Here is an 11,934-nt window from a genome sequence, read left to right as displayed (position 1 = left end):
TATGAATCACAGGTGTTCTCAATGACATTTAGAATGGTATATCCTTCCTAGAAGGTTTTTAGTTTACTTTGCCCAGAACCATCAGAGGACCTTCTATCAATACTATCAAACCCCAATATGTGAGTCTACCCACCTGTGAATGCTGGTTAAAAGAAGATGAATGATCAGGAGTTTACAGTTGAGAAAGGAATTCATTAGGGTTGATATCAATCAAAGCTGGGGTGAGACTTTGGCTCTAAACACCATGCTCTCTGATAGCAGGTAACTAACAGGTAATATAGGGCAAAATCAGAAGACATTTTGGATTAGAGGTTGGGGGGTCATGTTAGGAGCTGATTGGTTGAAGGGAAGGGAAGGGTAGTAATTCATTTCTTCAGGTTTTGAGGACTGTTCTGGGTCAGCTCTAGTGTTTCTTTGGTTTCATGAAGAGTTTGCTGAGGGAGTTGTTTTGCCTTAGGGCTCAGGAGCTGAAACATAACTTAGTCAAGATGTTAGGTTTAGTCTGCCGGAGGCTCAACCCTGTGAGACTGATGCAGACACCGTCCCGCAGTGTCTGCATCATTATGGATGAAATGAGACATTCACATGGACTACCAAGTCCAGTGGAGGAAAAGGGACAGCATGGCTTTTCTCTCAAGGGGAGCAAAAGCCTCAGCATCCACCTGAGAGGCCTTTATTTCTCTCTCTGCCTATTACATGATGGTCCTCATTTACTATGCACAGGTTGGCTTCAGGTGGTTACCTTTTACAGAAAACAAAGGAGCCAATGCTGCTAATTACATCACAGAAGAGGGATATTTGCAAATGAAAAGGCAAAAGTGGATGAACCAGTTACCCTCATCCTTGGAAAGTTTAGCATGAATTTTAGGAAGTTACTTTGCAGTAAATGTCCTCAATTCAGGGTGAGGGGAATTTTTAGCAAGAGCAAGACTCAAAGCGGCCTAGGTACATTGCAGGCCTGATTCCCCATGGGAGAACCTATCCATAGGTGTGGGTCCTGTGCATATCTGAGTGGGAGCTGGGCCCATGCCACGCAGAATGGTCTCCTACATGAGACCTGGGCTATTAATCTTCTGCTGCCTCTGAGGTTAATGACTGCTAAGGGGAAATGCTAAGTTCTGTGAAATGTGCAGAGAGAAGAGAGAAAACTAATTTCTGATGCAGTGATCACAAAACAAATCAGAATGACGAGGACCTTCAGTTTTGTCACATGAGAGCTATAGCCTTACAAAATGTATTTCTTAAGTAGCAGGACTTGAAAGTCCAAATTAGTCCTTGATTCGTGGGCTGCAGAATGGATGTTGTGTTAGCAGACATTAAACCAACATTCACCTTATTGTACATCTCCTGAAGACCCCTTGGGTGACTAGGTACATTATCAATGACCAGTAATATTTAGAAAGGAATCTTTTTTTTTCTGAGCAATGGGGCTCAACAGTTGGCTTAAAATATTCAGAAAACCATGCTGTAAATGGATGTGCTGTCATCCAGACTTTGTTGTCCATTTACACAGCACAGGCAGAGTAAATGTAGCATCTTCTTAGGGGCCCAAGGGTTTTCAGAATGGCAGTTGAACACTAGCTTCAACTTTAAGTCAGCAGCTGCATCAGATTCTAGTAACAGAATCATCCTGTTCTTTGAATATCTGAAGCCAGGGATTGATTTCTCTCTAAGTATTAAAGTCCTAGATGACATCTTCTTTTAATATAAGGCTGTTTGATCTACACTGAAAATCTGTTGTTTAGTGTAACCACCTTCATTAATTCTCTTAACTAGATCTTCTGAAAAACATGTTGCAGCTTCTACATCAGCACTTGCTGCTTCACATTTGCACTTTTATGTTATAGAGACAGCTTTCTTTCCTTGCTGAACCTCATGAACCAACCTCTGCTAGCTTCCAGCTTCCCTTCTATAGCTTCCTCACCTCTCTCAGCCCTCAGAGAATAGAAGAGGGTTAGGGCCTTGCTCTGGATTAGGCTTTAGCTTAAGGAAATGTTATAGATTGTTTCATCTTCTGTCCAAATCACTAAGACTTTCTCCATGTCATCAGTAAGGCTGTTTCACTTTTTTATTATTCCTGTGTTCATTGGAGTAGTGTTTTTAACGTCCTTCAGGAACTCTTCTTTTACATTCAGACTTGGCTAACTGGCACATGCTTTCTGACCATCATGGATTTTGATATGCCTTTCTCACTAAGCTTAATGATTTCTAGCTTTTAATTTCAACTAGAAATATGCTATTCTTCCTTTCACTTTAACACCTGGAGGCCCTTGTAGAGTCATTAATTGGCCTAATTTCAATACTGTTGTATCTCAGGGAACAGAGAGGTCTGAGGAGAGAGAGAGAGGCGGGGGAACAGCTGCTTGGTAGAGCAGTCAGAATTAGAACATAGTATACAGAAGTACATACTAATTAAGTTCACCATCTTGTATGGGCGCAGTTTGTGGCACCCAGAACAATTACAATAGTAGTACCAAAGATCACTAGTCACAGACCACCATGACAAATAATTATGAAAAACTTGAAATTATTACACAGATTACCAAGATACGACACAGAGACACAAAGTGAGCAAATGCTGTTGGAAAAATGGTGTCGATAGACTTGTTCAATGTAGGGCTGCCCAAACCTTTAATTTTTAAAAAGCACAGTATCTGCAATACAAAATGAAGTGAAGCACAATCAAACCAGGTGTGCCTGTAAGTGCCCAGTGAACACAAACTGATCAAGGAAATGAATGTGTCACCAAAGTTTCTCTGGAAGCTATGACTCCTTGGAAACACAAATACTACTGGTTGTATAGTAGGCAATTACTCAAGATGGTGCCTTCCTAAATACACTTAGAGATTGTAACTAGAGGCTTTTCATTCTTTAAAGGCTTAGGATTGAAGCAAAACCAAATTAAATGATAGATGCCAGAAGAGATCTTATTTTCAGCAAACTGGTGACATTTATTTCCCTGACTCTTTGGTATTCCATTAAAGTCTCTATTAGTTTTTTGTTTTTATTACCAAGTTCTACATGATAACATTTTAGATGACATTTTCCTATGAGAAAGTTTCTTGCCATCAGAAAGTGTAACTGATCACCAAGCATCTCCAACTTATCCAGCTACAGCATTCTCAAGTTATCCACATTTTCCCAATAATCAATGAAACTCTTTTAATGAAATAGCTTTTCTCCCCAATAAATAGGACTTTTAGCTGAGCTGTGATAAATGTGTCTTTCTAGATTTTCCTTTTATTTATTCACATTGCATTGTAACCTGTATATAATTGAAAGACACCAAGAACCCAGAGGACCTGAATCATGCACTAGAAATATTGAGGTGGGAAAATAAAAGTAGAAAAGATTGTTATTTTTTCTTACCAGAAAAGACTGTACCACTGAGATGAAATTGACTGGAGAAAAGTTTTAAGATTATCCCTATTTCTGCCCCTGGACTAATCTACTAATTATAGTGTAAACCCTGACAGTTCTTTGTGTTTTATTTTTGTTTGTTTCTTTGTTTTTTGTAATGCAAGTGACTGATCCAAGGCTTTGATTGCCAAGGCATTCACTTTGAAGATGGCTATCTCAAATAAACACTTTCCAGCCACAAGACTAGATAAAGAGCCAGCCAGACACCCCCCCCCACACACACTATATACACCATCTAGCCCAGTCCCACCCTCCACCCCTGTCCCTGCTACTCACCTCCCCTCAACAGCCTCCTTTGTTTTGGAGATCTTGCTTGATTTCAGTAACTGACTACTTGGGCCACTTGGGGTATTTTTTTCTGTTCCTATACTTTAAATTCTTCTCATGTGTTAAATGCACCAATAAAGAGTAAACCCTTGCCAACCCTTAACCCCAATAAAAGCAGAACTCCAGGCTCACTCTCTCACTACCTCCGTGACTTCCAGCATCTGTGAGTAGTAAACCTTTCTCAGCCCCCCAAATTTTCCTGATGGTTATTGCTGAAGGCATCTTGCAATCATAATAAGAACCACAAGGGTGGGTCCAGACACCTCATTGGTTATTGACAGGTTGACCAGCACACAACACTCTTCCACTAGTGAGTCAAGTTCACTCTCTCTTCTGTGTCTTTATTCATGTCACTCTTCACATCTGGGTTATCCAATTCTTAATTCTTCAGCACTGACTTTAGTTCCTTGTGCCAAAATAAAACTTTCCATGCTCAAGGTACTCCATAATATATCATTTGTTCATTTATCAAATACTGGTAGGCAAGTGACTGCATCATTTTTACCATTCAATATGCCAAGCATTAGACTTGGAAAAAGTTCTATGGAAATAAAACAAAGGTTCATCTTCTTTTCTCCTATTTAACATTTTTGCCACTTACATCTTGCTTGTCACATCTCTTCTGTTAAATTTTACTTTTGTAAAATTGAGTATTTTCACAACAGAAAAAATGTAGAATGGATAGTAAGAGTGAGAAGGATGGAGAATATGGATATAAGATTAATTATTGGTTAAGAAATTCAGCTAATGTAGTCTGATTGGGATTTAGATACACTGATGGCATCTGTAGTTTTTTTTCTTTTTCTTAAAGAAAAAGGTGAAATTAGTTCTCATTAAAAACAATTGAATGCTAAGCACAGTGTGCACACACCCATTCATAGCTACTGCCTTCCCCACTGCTTACACACACACACACATGCACATACAGACACACACACACATTGAATGATGAAAAACTCACCATGTTTGTGTGGACTTTATAAAATGAAAGGAATAAACTCCAAATGGATCCCCTGACATTTCCTTCTGATTTATTGTATTAGCTGAATTGATGTTTCACTTCTTTTTTTTAAATACTACCATGTTTATTATTTTATTTTGTGTTACTTTATTTTATTTAGTTTACAGGTCTACCATTATTTTTTAAGTATTTTTATTGATTATGCTCTTGCAGTTTTCCCAATTTTTCCCCCAGTCTCCCCCTCTGCCCCCACAACCCTCCAGCATCCTCCCCCCATGGGTTGTACATATGAGTTCTTTGAGTCCTCTCTTTCCTATACCATTTTTATCTCTCCCCATTTATTTTATGCCTACTAATTATGTTTCTTCCTTGTACCTTTTCCCCCCATTCCTCCCTTCCTCCTCCCCACTGAACTCCCTCTATGGGATTTCCATTTCTCTGATTCTGTTCCTATTCTAGTTGTTTGCTGAGTTTTTGTTTTCATTGTTTTTCTTTTCTTTTAGGTTCATTTGTTGATGGTTGTGAGTTTGTTTTACTGTTCACATTTTTTATCTTCTTTTTCTTAGATAATTTCCTTTAATGTTTCATATAATAATGGCTTGGTGATGATGAACTCCTTTAACTTGACCTTATCTGGGAACACTTTATCTGCCCTTCCATTCTAAATGAAAGCTTTTCTGGATAGAGTAACCTTGGATGTATGTCTTTGCCTTTCATGCCTTCAAATACTTCTTTCCAGTCCCTCCTTGCCTGCAAAGTTTCTTTTGAGGAATCAGTTGATATCCTAATGGACACCCCTTTGCAGATAGTTCTCTCCTCTCCCCTTGCTTCTTTTCACTTCTTTACTTGCCCTTAAAAAAGAGGGTGGAACCCAAAGTGGGGCCATCATGACATATGGAAAGGACATACAAGAGAGGATCAGAATACCTGTCCTAGGGGCTTCCAGACATCTCTCCCCATCTATTTCATGCCTACTAATTACTAGGCCTTTCTGTGGTGCCTGAGACTAGGTGACTTTCTGTGGTTCTTTTCTTCAACACTTTCTTTCCAAAAAACAAATTTAGCAGGTTATAAAATAATGCCAGAATAAATGGCCATATTTATAACAACAGTGTTTCTTGAAATAATTTGCTGGGTTGGAAAACTAGAAACTCCCTATTCTGAGATCACCTGTGGCTATGGCATTACAACTTTTCTCTGAGAAAGGGGTAAGCTCCTGAGTTCAAAAGGGCCATGCTGAAGTGATGTTCCTTGGTGGTAAGAAATGTGCAGGTGGAAAAAGTTCTCTTAGGGATGTGGTTTGCAACAGATAGGCTGCATTATATAGAGCTTAGACAAATTTCCGCACTGGGCTGGCCATCAAATTTTATTTTATTGATTGATTAAGATAGGGAGAGAGACAGAGAGAGAGACACAGAGACACATCAGTTTGTTGTTCTACTTATTTATGCACTCATTGGTTGATTCTGGTATGTGCCTGACCAGGGATCAAACCCACAACATTGGCATATCCAGACAACACTCGAACCAACTGATCGACCCAACCTGGGCCTGGCCATCATGTTTTAAATGATGCATAAAATTTGCTTTAGAAACAACTAAGGATTCATATTATTACTTTGACATATTAACAAATGGAATGTTGAGCTGAGGGGCTTTGTGCAAGCTTGTGTAGAAGCAAGTCCTTCTTGAAGTGAGTTAGGAAAAGAGGGTATTATAGCATGGAAATGGCTTATTTACAGAAACATAGGGATCTCTGTCAAGTGAAAGAAGTACTGTAGATAAGTGTTCTATCAAAATGACAGAGTACTAAGAGATGAGTGAGGAAATAGTAGAATACCTGTGAATAAAAAGTAAGCTTCAAGTGAAGATACAAATTCTAAAATTAAGGTGTGCCCAAGAATATAAAAGATTGAGAATCACTATTTTAGTATTCCCAGAGAGAGTTTTTGCGTGGTGGTGAAGTTAGCTTTGGGCAGGAGTGTGAACCTATAAGACTAAGGTAAAAGCTTGCATTCCTTTGAGGCCTCTTATTGTTGGCCCAGTTCATGATCACCAGAGTTCTTGCCAATGAGTAGTGCTGGTCATCAGAAAACCAGGCTGGTCAGGGTGTGAACTCATAACGCTCATTCACTTATTTACTCAAGAAATACATTGTGACCTAAGTATGGATACATCAGTCACAGTGTAACTTTAAATATTTTAGTGTCCTGGGAGAACACAAATAGTCACTAGGCGCTCTATTATAAGTACCGTTGGGAAGTAGGGGCTCATACTGACCAGGATGTGAATTTGAAATGTCACAAATTTGTGAGAGCTAAGGCCTCTCTAAGCCTAGTCTCTCATAAATAAAGTATTAACGCTGCCTGACCCATGGTCTTTGCCTCTCAGCAGACATGGGCACCGTGGAAATGCCAGCTTTCCCATGCCCCCATTTCTTTTGCCTCCCTGGAGTCTGTGGCTGGTGAGAATGCGCTGAGACTCCTCCTTTGTGCAAAGCCCTGCCATACCTAGGAAATGGAAGGAGTCATGCAAGACGTGACACAGAAATTGTAATGTGGATCATTGCTCATTTACTAATACTCGGAAGAATACATATTGGGACCTGGAGAATGTGGGTGGGTGAGCACACGCTGAAGAGAGGGTCTGGAACAAACACTTGGTGGAAAAATTGGGACATTGCATTTTTAAAATGATGATGCAGGAAGAGGAAAGGGCTTGAACCTTCCCTTTTATGGAATGGAAAGGAGTTTGTGGATGGTTCCTTGGGCAGTAAGGAGCTTCTGGGGAGGTTTGGGTAGTTACTTAAGGTGAGCTGTATTCCAGGGACATACCTGGCACTTTCTTGGAATGAGTTGGGAAGATGCTCAGAAGGCTGTTGTGATGGTCTGTGTGATAGAAAAGAAGAGGGTGGAGTAGGGTGATGGCGGAGCAGATGGAAAGCGGAGGAGAGAAGAGTTGTAGTGGTTGGAGGGTGGGAAAATAATATTTACACATAGCTTTTGTCCAGTTTAGTTCTTTAGAATAAGAACTTCTTGATTATGCCTCTCAGAAAAGTTGGGACAGGTTATCTCATTCTTTCTATCTAGGACCCCATTTTTCTCTGTTTTTTCAGAGTTTTCCCTATGAGAAAGAATGGACAAACACACTAATAAGTAAAGGCATCATTTGGTAATAAAAGTACAATTACAACATGATTATTCCCCAAGGTAGAGTCATTCTGTGGAGAGTTAGTGAACATTTGGTCCTGTCCAAAATGTCCATGGACATATTTGGTTCATGCCCAAAGGTCTTTGGAATTTGGCCCCAAACAAAACATTCATGGAGACATGGTTCATGCTGACCCATCTACCTCACCCTATGTGCCATCACTGACTAGGCTCACAAAGCAAGAAGGGTTGCTGCTGGCAATCTAGCCACTGAACAATTATTGCACCAGTAAGACATGACAGTATTTTTTATGTATTAATCCTGTAACCCAAAGTATGAATAAATGTTATGGGCTGTTTGGACCCAGAGACATTGTCTAAGTGTGAATGTTTTTGGCAGGACCGAATATCAAGGACTTCTGGTGGAAACCAAATGTCTCTGTACACGTGTTGGAAAGGACAATGTGTCCTGCAAGGCTATGGGGCTCTGACAGATAAATCATTAGTGGCAGATGCAGCCATTAAAATGACAGACATAAAGAACGTACCATAAGGTCTAAGAGTTAGAAGATGATTTTTTAAAAATGTACCTTCTGACATTATTATATGAAACCAAAAATCCAGGAGAAGAAAAGTTAGGCACAATCATGATACAATTTTCAGTTTTGTTATGGTGGTATAATTTTTTTTTCCTGATGTCTAAATTTTTCTGATACATGTTTATGTGTAAAGTCACAATTCTAAATTCTGCCACTTACTAACTCTGATCTCTTCAGTGAGTTATTTATTTTTTAAACAATGAATATAATAATTTAAAAATCAAAATATTAGTAGCATTCTTATAAAATTGTTTTGAGCAGTAGATGAGGGCAATCTTGAGCATCATAGCTGGTACCTGGCCAGTGCTCAGAGTATGTTGTTATAACAAATCCTTAATAATAGAGGATAAGAGTGTTGAAGTAAAATGATAAATTACTCAGTACTTTAATTAATTTAATTTATTCATTCATTTGAAAATGTATAAATTCATTCATTCATTTATTCAATAAGTATTTATTAGGCTTGTTATTCCCTAGCATTGTTTTAGGTGTTAGGAACATTGAAATTAAAAAAGCAGACAAAAAACCTTGCCCTCATGAGACTTAACAAATTTATTTTGGTGTATGTAAGTATTGTACCATAAAGTGGAAATAAATAACCATGAAATTGATGAAACCAAGCATCGGTGAACACGTGCTGCTGTGGGAAGTACATCTCGGGGCGAGGGGTTTCCTTGGCACTCCTCAGAACCTGGGATTCAGGTGTCAGCTTCCGCGGGTCACCAGAGAAAGATGCACGATAAGCAGTCTGGGGAACGTTTAAAACATGTCTGGGATGCTGACATATTTCCACTGGGCTCGAAGTCCTTTAGGAATACTTTACTCTCCATGAATGAAGTAGTTTCTAGGTAATTTAAAATCTTTGTGCCTCTTCTAAAATTCTGGTTAAGCAGTACATTATTACTATAGGGAGAAAAAGGCCATTAGTAAACAGGAATGGAGAGTCATGAATCAGAAGTGTCACGAGTGGGTGCAAGGCCTAAAAAAGGAAAGGCAAAGATTTACACTTATGAGTTTTTTAAAAAAACTATCATAAAAACTAATTAAAAGTATAAATTTTAATTGGAGTTGATTGGATTGGGTAGTTGAATGAAACAAGTAGGGGGAAAACCCTTCACTCTTGTCTCTCCTGTCAAACACACCAATAAATAATGAAGCACAGGCAGTTAGTCAGGGTAAAACATCCAGTTTCATCATTGAATCCTGGAATGTCAGAGCCAAAAGGTTTCAGTTTAGATCAACCACCTAACAATGTCATTCCCTAGAAGGGGACACTACAAACAAGGACCAGTAAGTGACGTGCCACAAAGTGACGTACCACGGGTTACTTACAGTGCCAATCGGGGAAGACCTTGTGTCCAGTTTCCTAAGTTAGCACTTTTCCAGGCACACACCATTACTGGCGAAAGGTGTTTATGTGTCACCCTAGGAACAAACCAAAGAGATTTTCAGGTCAAGGTAATCAGGTTCTAAGCATCTGGAAATAACCTTTTCGATGAAGGAACTCACACAATTAAAATAGCAATTAGGTGTTTCTCATAGCTGATGTGAATGACAAATGATTGCAAAGAAATGGAGGAGCAAGTAGATGAGGTGAGCTTTCGGTCGTAAAAGCTAATGCAAGGTCCAGCATGCTGATATCCCTAAGGTGACCTCAATTTTTTGCTCGTCATCCCTGGGAAGAACATGATGTGCTGAATTGCATAATTACTGTTCAACAAAGTGATTCACTCTCTCTGTTTGGGTATAAAGGAAAATAATTATTTTTACAAAGAAAGATTAATTAAATTCAAGAGGAAAGAAAGGTCTTTTTAATAAATGGCTTTCAAATGGCTAGATGTCCAATGGAAAAATGAACTTTGACACCTACCTCACACCCTACATAAAAATTACTATGAGAGGTGGCTAAATGTGAGGGCTGGGGGCCAACAGGGGAGTATGTCTTTATAAGCTTGGTGTAGGTGACAATATTAAGATTAAGCAAATATATATAGACTTAAAATTAAAAACTACTGCTCATTAACAAGCATCAATAAGAGAAAGAAAAGGCAAACTATAGGCTGGGAGAAAATATTCACAATTGACAATACAGGTATCTGACAAACAACTTATATCCAGAAAATATATAGAACTCCTATAGGTCAATAACAAAAAGATACCAGCCCTTACACTTCACAACCAAATACTTGAACAGACACTTCAGAAGAAGACATCCATAAGCAAGTGAAGAAAGTGTTTGATACCACTTCGTACCACGGGAATGTAAATTTAAACCACAATATCACTGTGCACCATCAGAATAACTAATAATTAAAAACCAAACAAAACTAAAACTAATGCTACCAAACGTTGGAGCCACTGAAACTCTTACACATTGCTCTTGAAGTTGTAAAATAGCTCTAACACTTTGGAATACTTTCTAACTGTTTTCAGTAAAGTTAAATGTACACTCACCCTAAGACCCAGACATTTCCCTCTTAGATAGACATATATATTTTAAAAAGTTGATATAGCCACAAAAAAGACTGATGCAAAAGATTTAGAGCAGCTTTAATTGTAATAACCCTCAGATAAAAACATCCCAAATGCTTGAAAATAAGAGAATGAATTCATAAGGACAATGTGATACTATGCGTAACAAAGAAGAACAAACCACAATGTGGATGAATGTCAAAAACATTGTGAAAAACATTAAACACAAAAGAGTACATACTGTATGACTGTGTTTATTTAAATTTCAACAATAGGCAAAACTTATCTATGGTGAAGAAATTGAAATAGTGACCCCTGCTGGCTGATTTGGCAGCAATCGTGTTGACTGCGATGGGCAGGAGGCAGCGTCCTGGGTGGTGGGCATGGTGTATGAATCTTGCTCTGGGCAGTTGAGCAAATATAAAAATTCAGAAAGCATAGAATGGTACACACAAATATAAAAATTCATAGAGCATAGAACAAAAAGCAATATGTAGGACAGTTTTGCATTAAACTATATGTAAAGTATACCTCAGGTTAAAAAAATAAAAAGCAAAATAATCAGATGGAAAATGTAAAATGGTTTAACAGAGACAAAGGTAACTTTTGGCATTTTTACCCACCAGAAACTAAAGCCTTTTTCCTCTCCTTTTCTTTCTCTCTGTTCTTCCCTTTCCTGTCTCTCTCCACTTTTCTCTCCCCTTCTCTTCCTAATTTCCATTCCCCTCCCCACTTTTGTAAGATGCTTATATAGGTGATTTTTTTTTGTTCATTGGTAGAACCCAATTTATGAGAAGAGGGCAACCTAAACAGAGTCCTCCTAGGCAGTTTAACCGTATAGTTTATTATTCAGCAAGATGCTTCTGAGAATGTATATTTTTACATACTTTACTCAGTTTTTCTATATAGTCTTATTAAAGTTTCAATAAAACTTCTCATTAATACATTTGAAATTGCTGACGTCTTCAGTTGATGACTCTTTGGTAGATCATACTTGTAATGGAAA

At 38.4% G+C, this 11,934-nt stretch overlaps 1 long non-coding RNA gene across 1 annotated transcript; it reads right to left on the bottom strand.

Annotated features, from left to right (window-relative positions):
- Window positions 1–1,215: 1,215 nt before the first annotated feature.
- LOC118501000 lies at window positions 1,216–6,775 on the bottom strand. The gene is made up of 3 exons (XR_004903572.1): window positions 6,765–6,775; window positions 4,633–4,635; window positions 1,216–1,347 (listed from the first exon to the last, which is right to left on the bottom strand). It is a non-coding gene; the product is annotated as an uncharacterized LOC118501000 (long non-coding RNA).
- Between the last annotated feature and the right edge of the window lie 5,159 nt (window positions 6,776–11,934).

The sequence above is a fragment of the Phyllostomus discolor genome, chromosome 6 (assembly GCF_004126475.2).
Source record: "Phyllostomus discolor isolate MPI-MPIP mPhyDis1 chromosome 6, mPhyDis1.pri.v3, whole genome shotgun sequence".
NCBI classification, from domain to species: domain Eukaryota; kingdom Metazoa; phylum Chordata; class Mammalia; order Chiroptera; family Phyllostomidae; genus Phyllostomus; species Phyllostomus discolor.
Note: the sequence above shows the minus strand (reverse complement) of the source record. Positions and strands in the feature narration are given on the sequence as shown.